Source organism: Hemiscyllium ocellatum, chromosome 6 (genome assembly GCF_020745735.1).
Source record: "Hemiscyllium ocellatum isolate sHemOce1 chromosome 6, sHemOce1.pat.X.cur, whole genome shotgun sequence".
NCBI classification, from domain to species: Eukaryota; Metazoa; Chordata; class Chondrichthyes; order Orectolobiformes; family Hemiscylliidae; genus Hemiscyllium; species Hemiscyllium ocellatum.
The window spans coordinates 93,984,862-93,999,745 of record NC_083406.1 but is presented as its reverse complement, the minus strand read 5'-3'; the positions used below and the strand labels follow the sequence as shown (position 1 = coordinate 93,999,745).

The window sequence follows — 14,884 nt, the reverse complement described above, 5'->3', positions numbered from 1 at the left end:
GATCAGGAACAGAAATAAATCCTCAAGAACCAGCTGTCGTCTGAAAAAATTGAATGACTACTAAAGAGACAGTGTAAAAAGTTAAAAGGGAAAGGTTTTAAATTGTAGAACAAAACTAAATTGCTGACAACAATAGTTCTCTTAAAAAATGGCATTTACTCATCTATCATTAGATGTTCACTTTGTTTTTATATTATTTGCCTCTTTGGAGATCCAAACAATTGTCAGAATTCCATATTAACCATTCCTTAATTCTGCATTCCCAACACTAAGCACAACAGATTCCTTTTCTATAATTCTAAGAATATTAGACAACATACATATTGGTTAAAAACAAAAATAATAAATAAACAAACAAACAAACTGCAGTATTGCTTTAAGAACATGTTTGGATTTCAAAGTGAACTAAACAGCAGATTACATAGGAACACAAGAACTAGAAGCAGGATTAGGCCATCTGGCCCTTCGAGTCTGTTCTGCCACTCAATAAGAACATGGCTGATATTTTCGTGGCCTCAGCTCCATTTACCCGGCCTCTCACTGTATCCCTTAATTCCCCCATTGTCCAAAAAAAAACCTATCTTAGCTTTAAAAACATTTATTGAAGTAGCATCAACTACTTCACTGGTGAGGAATTCCATAGATTTACAATCCTCTTGGTGAAGAAGTTCCTTTTCAGTTCAGTCCTAAATTTGCTCCCTCTAATCTCAAGGCTGTGCCCTCTTGTCCTAGTTTCACCTGCCAGTGGAAACACTCTCTCTACTTCTATCTTATCAATTTGCTTTGTAATTTTATATGTTTCTGTAAGGTCCCCCCTTATTCTTCTAAATTCCAATGAATTTAGAATAATCTCAATCTACTCAGTCTCTCCTTGTAAGCCAAACACCCGCAACTCCAGAATCAATCCAGTGAACCTCCTTTGCACCCTCTCTCGTGCCAGTGAACCCTTTCTCAATTAGGGAGACTAAAACTGCTTCCAGTAGTCCATGTGTGGTCTCACCAGCACCCTATACAGCTGCAACATAACCTCCCTGCTTTTGAGCTCAATCCCTTTAGCAATGAAGAATAAAATTTCATTTGCCTTCCTAATTACTTGTTGTACCTGAAGACCAACCTTCTGTGATTCATGAACAAGGACACCCAGATACCTCTACACAGCAGCATGCAGCAACTTTTTACCATTCAAGTAACAGTCCTTTTTACTGTTACTCCTCCCAAAATGGATGACTTCGCATTTATTCACATTGTATTCCATCTGCCAGACCTTTCCCCACTCACTTAAAGTATCTACGTTCCTCTGCAAAGTTTCACAGTCCTCTGCACATTTTGCTCTGCCACTCACCTTAGTGTCATCTGTAAACTATGACACACCACGTGGTCGCCAACTCCAAATCAGCTATATAAATTGTGAATAATTGCAGTCCCAACACTGATCCTGAGGCACACCACTAGTTACTGATTGACAACCTGAATCGCACTCATTTATCCCCACTCTTTGTTTCCTGGTAGTCAACCAATCCTCTATCCATGCTAATACTTAACCTGTAACGCATGTTTATCTTATGCAGCAGCTTCTTGTGCGGCATCCTATCGAAGGCCTTTTGGAAATATAGGTACACCACATCTACTAGGTTCCCATTGTCCACCGTGCTCATAAGATCTTCATAGAATTCCAAGATTAGTTAAGCATGACCTGCCCTTCATGAACCCATGCTGCTTCTGCCCAATGGGACAATTTCTATCTAAATACCTTGCTATTTTTTCCTTGCTAATGGACTCAAGCATCTTTCCCACTACAGAGGTTAAGCTAATCAGCCTATAATTCCCCATTTTTTGCCTATCTCCCTTTTTAAACAATGGGATCACATTTCCTGTTTTCCAATCTGTTAGAACTCCCCCTGAGTCCAGTGAACTTTGGAAAATTACCACAAGTGCACTTGCTATTTCTCCCACCATCTCTTCTAGTACCCTGGGATGCATTCCATCAGGGCCAGGAAACTTGTCTATCCTTAGCTTCATTAACCTGCCAAACACTACCTCTTCTGTAATGATGATTATTTCCAGGTTCTCACCTACCTTCGCCTCTTTGTCAATTACTGGCTTGCTATTAATGTCCTCCCACTGTGAAAACCAACACAAAATACATAATCAATACCTCAGCCATTTCATCATATCCCATGACTAAATGTCCCTTCTCATCCTCTAAAGGACCAACGTTTATTTTAGCCACTCTTTTTATTTCATATATTTATAGAAACCTTTGCTATCTGTCATTACATTCTGTAATAGTTTTTTTGTCATTTTCTATCATACTTTTCTTTGTAGCTCTTTTTGTGGCATTCTCTTGACCTTTAAAGCTTTCCTAATCTTCTCGCTTCCTGCTGATCTTGGCCACTTTGTATGCCTTCTCTTTCAATTGGATAGGCTCACTTATTTCCTTGGACACCCATGGCAGACTACCCCTTTTCTTACAGTCCTTCCTTTTCACTGGAATATACTTTTGCTGAGCGCTTTGAAAAATTGCTTTGAAATTCTCCACTGCTCATCAACTGAACCATCATAAAGTCTACATTAGCCAAGTCCTCCCTCATCCAATTGCAGTCTCCCTTGTTTACGTACAGGACCTTGGTATTAGATATTATCTTTACACTCTCCATCTGTATTCTAAATGCAACCATACTGTGATCACCCCTTTCATGAGGATCCCTAACTTGGAGATCATTAATTATTCCTGTTCTCATTACACAGGACTGGATCGAGGATAGCTTGCTCTCTAGTCAGTTCCATTACATACTGTTGAAGAAAGCTACCACAGATACACTCAATGAACTCCTCCTCCAGGCTACCCTGACCAAACTGGCTTGACCAATCGATATGTAGATTAAAACTCCCCATGATAATTGCCCTATCATTTTTACAGGCATTAGTTATTTCTTTGTTTATTGCTCGCCCCAATGTGACTACAGGTACAATCTTTTAAATTCAGCTACCTAAAAACTGCCATTTGTTTGAGAGCCAGACATTTGTTTTGATTGGGCTTTTCACATTTCAAATAGGTCATGCTCATGTATCAAAATTAGAAAATTAAATTCAATGCAAAACTATATTCACTGGATTAAAGCTTTTCAATTTGAATTGCTGCATTCCAATTTTGATTTCTGAAAATCAACAAATTCTAAAATCCAGCATCCTCAATTTGGGGAAGTATCTCTGTATTAGGAAAGCAACCTTTACTCATTTGAAAAATAATCCTTGCCAAGGATTTTCAAATTTTTATATAGGGAACTCTACAATCTATCAGCTATTCCTGAGAATCTGTGGTTAATTGTTGCTGAAAGAGTGAGGAACAGACCATTTGAGTTGCCTTCCAAAAAAATAACTGTTGTTACTCACAGAAAAAGAATACCATCAAAACCAAAGACATTCTCCATCAATATAATGTAACAAATAACATGACAATTAATGATAAAATACAAATAAAGATGAAAACCTGATGATACAACCAGAAGTTTGATAACCACTCACACTGTCTTGAACCCTTGCAAACCAGCCTGAAAATCAACAGAACAAAACTCAACCAAATGCTTATCTTCTTCCATCATTAAACTTTATTTAGCCAAATGAATTTATAATCAAAATATGAAATTTTGGGATATTGAATCTACTCAAACCTCAAGTACTTCAGTACCAGCTGCAAGAGAAAACATTACTTTCCAATAGCATGGTGAAATATTTATTTAGGTATGAACAAAGTTAAACTGGCCAAACAGCAGCTTCCTTGTTGTGAGGAGGTGTCAGATTTTAATTTGACATGAGGAACAAAATTATTTGTCAGTAACTAATTTCTTACCATTTTATTTCCATAATCGTTGTGTTTAACATTCAAAATGTTAAGTTTCACCTGTCAGGGATGAATGAATGAATACCCTCAAGCTGATCATTACACCTAAGAATGTCTTCCATCATGGGCATTTCAAGAAATGGTTAGGGGATATAATCAAAATGTTGAACATTTTCTTTCAACACAGAATAGTCAAGATTGTAATAAGAAAACAACCAAGCTAACACTGAAAACAAGAATATGAAGAAGAAATGCAACAGTTATGTTCACTTTGTTTCAAAGCATCAACATGTACTGTGTTAACTCTGTGCATACAAATAATTCGTTCCACCAGTTTGAGAAAGAATTCTTCCAAATCCACGCAAGAAAAAAAATTTCCAAATCATTTCACTTTAATTAAATTCAAGGAGAGATTGTTTTCCAGCTTGTTTTCTCAACAAACTGAAAAAGTAATTGAGATACCTTCAGTATTAGATGATCAAAAGGCAACAGTGCTTGTCACTGGGTTCCTAAATGTCATCCAAATGACATGATTGGCAATACAAGATCTATTTTTGACCATAAAAACCACTGCAATATTCATCTCAAACCCTTATCTACCTCAGTATCTGATGAAGTTCTACCATTTGGATTTCAAAAGGTTTTTCATTGTGCGTGCCAAAATAATATTAATCATTTATCATTAAGGACTTGAATTTCTGACAGAAGATCATACTTGTTTGCATAAATGTTACACTTCATTAAAAATAAGTTTAAAAATGTAACTCACTATATAGTACTAAGGGCATTTCACATTTTATTGTTTTTAAAATTTGTTCCAGTAACCTCTTAACATCTATTAGCTAACTACTGGTGTCTGCATTTAAAAATTACAATTGTTGGCCTTTTCAGCAATGCTCACACCCCATGAAATAATTATTTTTTTAAAAATCGTCAAAGTGGACTGAGTTAATATCAATAGATCGACTATTTCCACTTGACTAAGCATCTGCCTCATTAATGTTTTTATAACTGCCAGCTGCACCTTTGTAAGAAAGAAAGGACTTTATTAGTTCTTGACAACTAAGTCACATCTAAATGTTGTTGAACAAAATAGCACTGTTAAATAATTCAGCACTGTACTATTAGCAAGAAATGATTTATTTTCAAGGGCAACCTTTCAAACACTAGTAACTTTTCTAAGTCATGTCAACAAGAAAAAAATACTGGATTTAATGATAACTTTACAACTAATCATTCAAAAAGAAACATAGCTGAAAATTGTTATCTTGCTTTGAATGTAACACTAGTTTAAATACTAGAGCTGATGAGGGCAGGATGCAGAGGAGATGCTGCTGCTAATTTCCAGTGAGGCAGGAAAAGGGTAGATATATTTACTGCCTGCCTCTCCACTTCATGGGTATAAGGGTGTATATATTTTATCTTTTTGGATTATAAACTGGAATGGAAATCAGACACTGCTATAGAGTTGAAATAAGAGGAAATCTTTGCAACTTTAAAAATCAAATGGTACACATTTTTAACAGTTCAAGACTTTGTACTTTTGGAGGTTGTTACATTATTGAGTTAGAGCAACATCAGTAGATTTGAGTTAAGGAGAAATTGCCTGGCAGCCTGCAGATTGGATGAACTGCAGTTGGTGGGAGCAGTACATCCACAAACAATCCAGGCCAGGGAGCATAAAATACTTTCTTCTTTGTGCATGTGCACGTATGTGTGCATGCATGAGTGAAAGAGAGAGAATATGTGTGTGCGCGTGTGTGTGTGTGTGTGAAAGAGAAAGAGACATCCTTTTTGGATTTTGTATCAAAAGACATGAATCATATATGTACAAGAAATCTGATTTCAAAGGCCAAGTCAGATCCCAGAACATAACACAGGTGACCAGCAAAATTGTGCAACATCACAATACCTGAATCAAGGTAAGAATTTTGCAAACACATCAATTAAGATCAAAATTAATTAAGCAAACTTTAGAAAATCATCAAGTTCGTGATGCTGCCAACCCACAAATGAATTTTAAAAAAAACCATGTCAAAGTTATAAGGTGATCAGCAGCTATAGAACATTTAATTTTCTTGAAAAGAAAAATTGACATACATCAGAAGCAAGTGACAACAGATTATCACCAAACCTGCAAGATATGTACCTTACTAAATGGTGTTCCATCTTATGGCTTGAGAGAGACTGTCTTATTGCATATAATGGATCACTGATTCTATGCAAAGACAGAATCACAATGCAGTGACATTACACAAGCTCATTTTGGCTAGCATTAATGTTCTGCTTGGTAGATACCAATTGTTTAGGAGTGGCCAGACTACTGGAATGAAAATATCATGAGAATTGAACCACACCCATTGTGACATAACAGGCTACATGAGGCAAATAAACCAGTCAGTGACATCCAGGCGTATTTTTCTGAAGTGAGATAATAGCAGGGTACCAAGATAATTGTGCTTGACAAGCTGAATTCAATCCACACAAAGACCAAGACATTCTTGACTATGAAGGCTAATTAAGACATTTTTAAAGGTGATTTGTTATTCTTTGTTCAGAGCTAGAGTGAACAGTTACAATCTGCAATTACTGAAGATGAGCAATTCCAAGAGTTGCAAAAGTTCCTAACCAGGGATGGCCTGAAAGTATTAAGGATGAGCTGGAGAAAATTTAATAAGAAAAAACTCTGGAGAATTTTAGCAAGTCTCTGCATCTGTCGAAGGAGAAAGCATATTTTGAATCCAATAATACCCTTTTCTCAATAAAAATTAATGCTGGAGAAACTCAGCAAGTCTGGCACCATCAGTGAGAAAGAAACAGTTAATGTTTGAAGTTCAATATGAATCTTATTCATAAATCTTCTGTATTTGTTTCCAGTTTTCAGCATCTGCAGGATTTTGCTTTTACTTGAAACAAGTTATTAATTTTTGCCATACAAAGTTGAAGTTGATAAGTGATAACAAGTCACTTTTGAGGGAAAATGAGTCTGAATATCTAAAGCATTACACCAAGCTGTCATGTTCATGTAATACCACATCGATATTGAGCATATAAGGCCACTAGGCTGTAAATCTATGTAATGGATGAATCTGGATATTCATCAACATGTGAATGCATATTAGCTATACCAAACGTATGAAACCCAGCTGCGGAGGGAGCCTCTACATTTACATGATATTCCATTCACTCCTGGGAAAAAAGTAACAACAGGCCGATTCAAAATTCATGAGGATGACTATCCTTGCATTCTATTTCTTGTCCAAATTTCTCACTGTTTGATGATTTAGCAACATGACATGGGTGAACATGACTGACATGATGCATGCTGTTTTAAGGTATTCAGATTATTGGGTCAGGTAGTGTCCGACAATGGATGACAATCCATTAGTAACGCTTTCAAAGACAAGATATTTGAATTGTTTTATTACATTTTCATGCAACACCAATAGAGAAGAGATTACCATTCACAGCATAATTTGCATTTAGAAGGCAATTGTAAATGACTCCTACCAGCAACCATTTATCTAAACATTTTGAGATACATGACATTCTTCTTCAAAGACACAGTCCTAATGAAAGAGATACCTGGTAAGAGGTAAAGGAAACTATCAAAACTGTGCACTGGTCACAGTAAGAGCTAGAAATACAAATACAAATACTTGGAGACCAGCAAAGGTTTCCAGAATATGCAATCGGCTTATATCATGCAAATTAATTACAATCATGATGTTATATTGTGAAGTAACAGAAGCCTGATCAGACCAATGTACAACATACCAATCATTCACAAAGAGAGTCAGGAAGAAAACTGATTGTGTTGTGATATTGAGTGACAGCAACCAGAAATAATACAACCAAATTGTTAAACAACAAGTGTAACCAAAAACAACGCCTAGCTCTCCAGATTTGTATATGAACATCAGCTCAGAATGAGTTGTCAAACCCCAAAGCACTACACTGAAACTTGAAATGATAGTTTTCTGAACTCTGTTCCACCTGTTTATCTAATAATTAAATTGACATGTGCCTCTGTACAATTATATACATCTGGGATACCTTTTGCATATCTGAAAATAAAGAAGGAAGGTATGTTAAATCGCATAATCAGTACCTTAGTATGCCTTTAAGGGACATGATTATATATTGTCACTTTATCAGAGCATGTGACGTGAGGGTATAAAAGTTTTCAGATGCCATTTTATAGGGATTACCTGAACTGAGGCATGCTATTGAAAGCATGCCACTATTTGTAACTTAAATGTTTAAAGTGAGCCTAGATGTGCCCGTGTATAGACATTTATCTATATTAGTGAGCTATATTCAATGCCTGTTAAAAACTTAGAGCTCATAATCCATGCCCTAGCTTCCTATATTATGAGAGGTAACACAAGCATAGTCATACCATTAGTATACTCTGCTGCAGCCAAAACCTAGATGAAAATCAAGCCTACCTCCTGATAGCTTTTCTAGACTCATAACAGTGCCTAAAACCTGTAAAATAAAGAAAAAGTAAGACATTGATGTCTTTAAATTCAATATTTATATATGAGCAAGGGAAAGCCTTCCTGAACTTTGTACAACAACCAAGTAGAATGTTGCAACTTGGATTTTCCACATTATACCACTTTATTGCAATCTGAACTTTATGAGTGACCAAGACTTCATTTTACAGCATATCTGCAATGAACAGGACCTCACAAAATTATACTTTATCTGTAGTTTAGTTTTTACAGAACACTGCATCAATGATTTATCAAATTAAGTCTCTTCCTGATGACATTACGGGCAATGTTCCCTCTCAGCTCTATGGCGAGACACATACAGAGACTCTGAGAGTCTGTTGTTGGGGATTAGTGTGCTGAAGCTGTTCACAGCATTGATGTATGATTCCAAAAGTCACTGCAAAGTACAGAAGTCTGCACAGTAGGGAAAAGAAAATTATTGGGAACATTGATTGTAGGTCTACCTAAATCAAATGGAGTTTACTCGTTCAAGTAGACAGCTCACCAATATCTTCTCAAAGGCAACTAGGGCTGTACAATAAAATCCTGGCCCATCCAGCAATACCAACATTCCATGAAGGAATGAAAAATAAACTAATGGGTTAACATCTTCATTACAATAGCAGAGACAGAAACTTGAGACAAACATGTTAAATATCCACACAATGGAATTTCAGGCCGGTAATTTTTACCAAGACAATTAAACACTTGCATACACAATTATTTTTCTTCCAAAAAATGCAGTAATCTTGCTAGATTTCATTGACAAGGCAACACTTTGTTTTAAGCATAACCACACAGTATGATGGACCAGGACTATTTCTTTACGGTTGAAACATTTAATGGGTACACTGGATCAGGATCAATGACACAGACATACAATATTCACTGAAAATTAACAATTACATATTGTTTATGCAAAATCAGAGGGTATCTATAATTTTGGATATCTTGGTGTTTTTGGTGTACAGTCATGCTAAGTTTCCATTTGAGAGGCTGATCTTTAGTTGACTGGAAACTGAAATTTAGGACAGAGAATGTACCAAGGTTGATACATTAGACCACGCCTCAGAACATATTGTGACACCTGTAAATTTTAAAAGGACAGTTGTCAGTCTAGAGCTGCAGAGGCAGTAGCAGGTTGCAAACTCCAGATATCTGAAGTGCTGTTAATGCTGGGTGCAGCCTGGAGCTGGGGCAGAGGAGTCCATCTGTGCTGTTTGAGTGGTAGTTTTAAGGAAGCCCAGGAGCATTCCTTGAGAATGTTCTGCTCAGAGAAGCTAAACAGCTGGAAAAGTGCCTTTAATTAGCTGCTGGGGTGTAGCTTTATGAATCCAGTGGGATACAGACTCAGAAGAGCTGGAACAACATGGTTTTGTCTGTCATTTAGTGTGCAGTTTGTGGCATGTTTGACCACAGTTCGTCTGGTAATTCATCCTAATTCTGAAAGTTCAAATGTAAAATAGATAATATTGACTGTTTCCTTTGATAACTTGCATGGTTAAAAAAAACCCTTCTGTTTGTTTAAAATTGTGTGGCATTTTTCTCTCAGCGAGTAACCAAGATTTCTAATTTTATCTACTTTAAAACAAGAATTACAAGTCTCTAACCAGATTTAAGAAAATCTGGGTGTTCTATTCAAGATCATAAAATGCCTACATAATAAAGTGAAATTAATTTACCATAAACAGTGCACCCAAGCAAACTTAAACATGCTGTCTGAAACACTGGTAACAATCTTCATATTCTCTGCAACGATTTGGGAATTTGATTTCTTCAGCCATCAAGATACACACAAATTGGTCAGAAATACTTAGATTATCATTGAGGCATATTATGACAGATTAAAACTTTTGGTCAACTGAGAATTCCACATTTCCAAATTTATGTTCAACATTAATGAGCTGCCATAGGAAGTGGTGGAGGCTAGTACAATTGCAACATTTAGAAGGCATTTGGATGGGTATATGAACAGGAAGGGTTTGGAGGAATATGGGCTGGGTGCTGACATGTGGGACTAGATTGGGTTGGGATATCTGGTTGGCATGGATGGTTGGACTGAAGGGTCTGTTTCCATGCTGTACATCTCTATGACTCTATTAAGCAGTAAGTCCAAGATGCCTCACCAATGGGAGCGCAATGGTATTGTCGCTGGGTTAAAAATTCAGAAACCCAGGTAATCTTCTGGGGAACAAAAAGAGAAGGTGCTGAAGAAACTCAGCTGGTTTGGCAGCATCTGTAGAGAGAAAAACAAAGTTAACATTTTGAATCCAGTGAACCTTCAGCAAAACATTGGGGTAACTCGTGAGTAAACTGGAAGACATGGACAACTGTTCTCCATGAACATTGTGTGTCAGTCTTTGCAATGGAAAAGGACAACACAAGACATGTAAAGGCATCAGGGTAGAGGAATTGTGAAATATCAGAAAAAATTAACATAGTGAGAGAATAGGTACTAACTCTTTTAGCATCATTATAAGCAAATAAATCAGCAGGCTTGGATGAAATGTATCCCAGGGGCACTGAGGGAGGCAAGTAAGGAGTTATCTGGCAATAACTTTAAAATCCTCTTTGCCATAGGTGAGGTACCAGAGGACTGGAGGACTGCTAACGCTGTCCTATTGTTTAAGGAAAATAGCAATAATAGACCAGGAAATTACAGACCAGTGAGTTTAATCTTGATGATGGGGAAGTTATTAGAGAGAATACTGAGGGACAGAATATACCTGCACTTGGAGAGCCACATATTAATAACAAAGAAAATGCTGGTGAAGCATAACAGGTCTGGCAGCATTTGTGGAGAAAAAAAATAAGAGTTAATGTTTTGAGCCTGGTTTGACTTTGCTTCAATCCTGCACAAGGTTTTCATGGAACCAAAAATGTTCTTTGGTTGGGGGCTGGAAGAACAGTTTCAAATTGGGGTATTTCCCAGTTAAGACAGAGATGAGGAGGAATTTCTTCTCCTTGAATCTTTAGAGTTCTCTTCTCTGATGATCAATGGAGGATGGGTCACTGAATATATTTAATGTTAAGTTAGGCAGATTTTTGAATTACAAGAGGGTCCAGAGTTACGTAGAGGAGGCAGAAGTGTGGAATTAAGGCCACAATAATATCAGCTCTGATCTTTTTGAATGTTGGAGCATGAGTGAAGGACAACATTTCAAACTTCTATTTCTTCTGAGGGTAGTATTCATCAACTAACTTAGTATAGCAACCTGCATTACAGCACATTCCAAACTCATAAACAACATTCTGAGAGCCAATCTCAGAGCCTGCAACACGAGAAAAAGAATCCCTGGACAGATGCAAATGGAAAAGTCCTTGTCATTAACCAATCTCAATAGCTGAGGAAAACAGGACCAGAAAGCATGCCTTGAAGCCATTGCTCTATAGTGATCTCATTTGTAATATTTGCAATTGGATCTGCAAATTAAGATTTTTTTCACATCACATACAAGATGATCATAACCTGAAGAGTCAACAACTGGTCTTGAAGCTGCCCATATTCCATCGAAGTGATGAGAGAATCCATCACTTCCCAATACAGTAGCCCCCAAGACACAGCTGTAAATGAGAAAATCTGTTTGAAACGTCATGTCAGAGTTAAGAAAGCAAGTGATGGTGAAGGAGTGGATCATTAAGGAGTGTTTTTCATATTACCCCCTTAAAGTTCATGCACAATGCTGGGTGTAGTTTTCCTTCCTTGTGACTGCATTGAACAATTTTAGATATTTCAATATTTAGAATCTCAGAATTAAGCTGCCAGAGCTCTCTTTCCTTCCATTATTATTACAGGAAGCAAATTTTGAAGGCATGCTTGTGCATACAATTGAAGCATTTTAAACGAAAGCATATCTGAAGCTTTTCTGTGTATAAGTGGTATAATTTATATCATATTAAATGCTTAGAACTAACTTGAGATGTAAGGTAATCCTAGGAATTGTTTTAATAGTTTGGACAGATATTATTCAGCAGAAAGACTTGCAACTAAATCAGTCTTATGATGGCATGCTGCTCTCAAATCTCTTATACTTTTTGTATTGTTGTATTTCTTGGATATTAGCAAAGTTAAACAAAGTAAAATGGCCCCAGCTTGTACAAAGTGCTAAACCAATTATAATACTTTCATACTATATAGGTCAATATCTACAGTGGTCGAATGTAGGACACATGGTGTAGAAAACAGTTTGCACTCAAGTCTTGATTGTCATTTGCATTTCATCTTCGAGTAGTAAGTTATTTTTTTAGAACAAACAAGTCAATATCCATATGGTCATATAGGTGAAGCATGTCTGTGAGCTCAATCACAGACTGGCATTTCGTATCCATCGGGTTAAATATGGATTGCATTGTTTTACCTCCTCATCAAAGAAGAACAAAAAAAGTATGTTGAAAAGCATTCTTTGTGGACTTTGGAACAAAATGTATAAAAGTTTGAAGAAAACCTGTGTCACTGAAGCATGATAGAGCCCATATGGTACAAGCACTTTTAGTTAATTCTCCCTTACTTATGTTTCTAAAATCTATTAGGTAGGTCAGACAAGGTTGCAGGCTTCTCCATGACCCATGCCTATGTTGCTGTGTAATCTGCCAACAAGAGACATATTTTTGGCAGGAAGGACAGCATTTTCCCTTTTGGCTGAATGTTCTGCTTCAAAAAGACACTCAACTTATAGGCTGACAGAGAGCTAACAAAATTTATCCCAACTATAACAGGCAAAATTGAATGGCAGGCAGTCATGGGATGTGAAACCACAACGACTTGGTTAGTTGCCATCCCTATTTATGTTGCTTCAGTTTTTCAACAGAAAACATTCTGCTTATATTCATGATTTAAGTTTTCTATGGCTACATAAAACTAAAGCTAGTTTTTTTTTCTGTACAAACGCAGAACATTGGAAAGTCTAATTTATTGTTATCTTCTGCAGGCTTTCTACTTAATATTGAGCATTTTTAAAATTAATAATTCTCCTTTTAATGTAGTGCAGATTTTAGTTATTCAGTGAACAACAGATGGCAAATATCGAGGGATGGCCATAGTACAGTACCACAGCTCTACTGGTGCACTATGGTTTCAAAGCACATTCAATTACATTTTGCATACCAACTGGCACATATTTATAATGTTCTGAATAAATATTAAAAAGCCCTTAGTGGTTCTTTTATTCATGAAAAAAATCTGGCACAGTACATTGACAAAATTGATTTGCAGGCATAAATCAAAAAAAATCTTCTGGCTGGAAACAATGCCCATGAACTTTATCATTTTAAAACTATGTAAAGAAACTACAAGCTTAATTTAACAATTCCATGAATTGACCTGTCATTAAGATATATTTATCTGTGGAGGTCTCACGCGTGACACTACTCAGTGTAAGTTTACTCAACAGCCTCAAATGTTTAAAAGGTTTTTTTTGTGTTCTCATATTACACTACTTGATGTAATGAAATTCTACACCATGACATTAGTGATAATGATGAGTTTTGTCTTTTAGTTGCAGATTCGTTGCACATATACACAGCTTTAAATGGTGCAAAAATGCTTACAAAAGAATTTGTCAAGGCCCATTAAAACTATGTTGTTATGACCATCATACAGAGGTGTCTAGAACAGGAGTTAAAAAAAGGACAGAGGGTCACTGTTTGAGGAAGCAATAATTCAACGTGGAGCAGCTTTATGATTCCAAAATTGCCTGCAATTGTCCCTTTCAGATGATTTGTTCAAGCAGGTAATTTTCAATGCTAGGGGCGAAAAGGAATGAACATATCTTGGGGTATAAAGGAAAAGGCAGAGGTTTCTAAATTCATACGATTGTCCACAATTATTTCTTTATGGCAACTTGTAACGCTGTCACAAATGTTGCAAACCTTGTACCGTTTTACAATTAATTCAATAAAAACCATATACCTATTAATGCTATTAGTGGTTATTGGTCTTCCCTAATTCATAAAATAATCAAGAATTTCCATGGTATAAAAGTATGGGGTTCAACAGGTTTTCCGTGACTTCTACAGAGTCAGTGTGAATTACATGTGATTACACTCAGATATCCAATTTTTACAGAGCTTCTAAAACCCTCCACGGTTAGAATTCAGTTCTAGTTATGCAAAGGTTTAAAAAAAAATTCAGTACAAGTTGAAAATCAGTCCAAAGGTTTGAAGAACTCAATGTTCTACCAGAAACTGTGATGGAATCAGAATTAGATATAATTTTTCAAAGGGAACTGGATAAATGTGAGTTATACGCATATGTAGTTTTAAAAAAAAGTGAAAGAGAGGGAATAAGACTAAGTGCACTCACACAGGTTTGTGCACAATTGGTTGAATGCTGTGTTAAGAAATACAATGCTTTTAGATTGGTATAAATAAACATGCATAAATATATTGAAACAATGTACAATCTATGGTGTACTTGAGACACTAGGCTGAATTTCTGTTTCTGCATCCTTATCCAACTCTCAGGATGAAGAATGGGTTGAGAACCTGGAAATGTTAATTGAGGGACCTTGAGAAAGGTTTATGAGGAATTGGCCAATTAAGA

The 14,884-nt window shown here is 36.3% G+C and overlaps 1 protein-coding gene across 2 annotated transcripts in view; it reads right to left on the bottom strand.

The window, feature by feature from the left end:
• Positions 1-14,884, bottom strand: part of nbeaa (neurobeachin a) — an 861,601-nt gene that overhangs the window by 35,615 nt on the left and 811,102 nt on the right. The gene's annotated exons all lie outside the window — the stretch shown is intronic.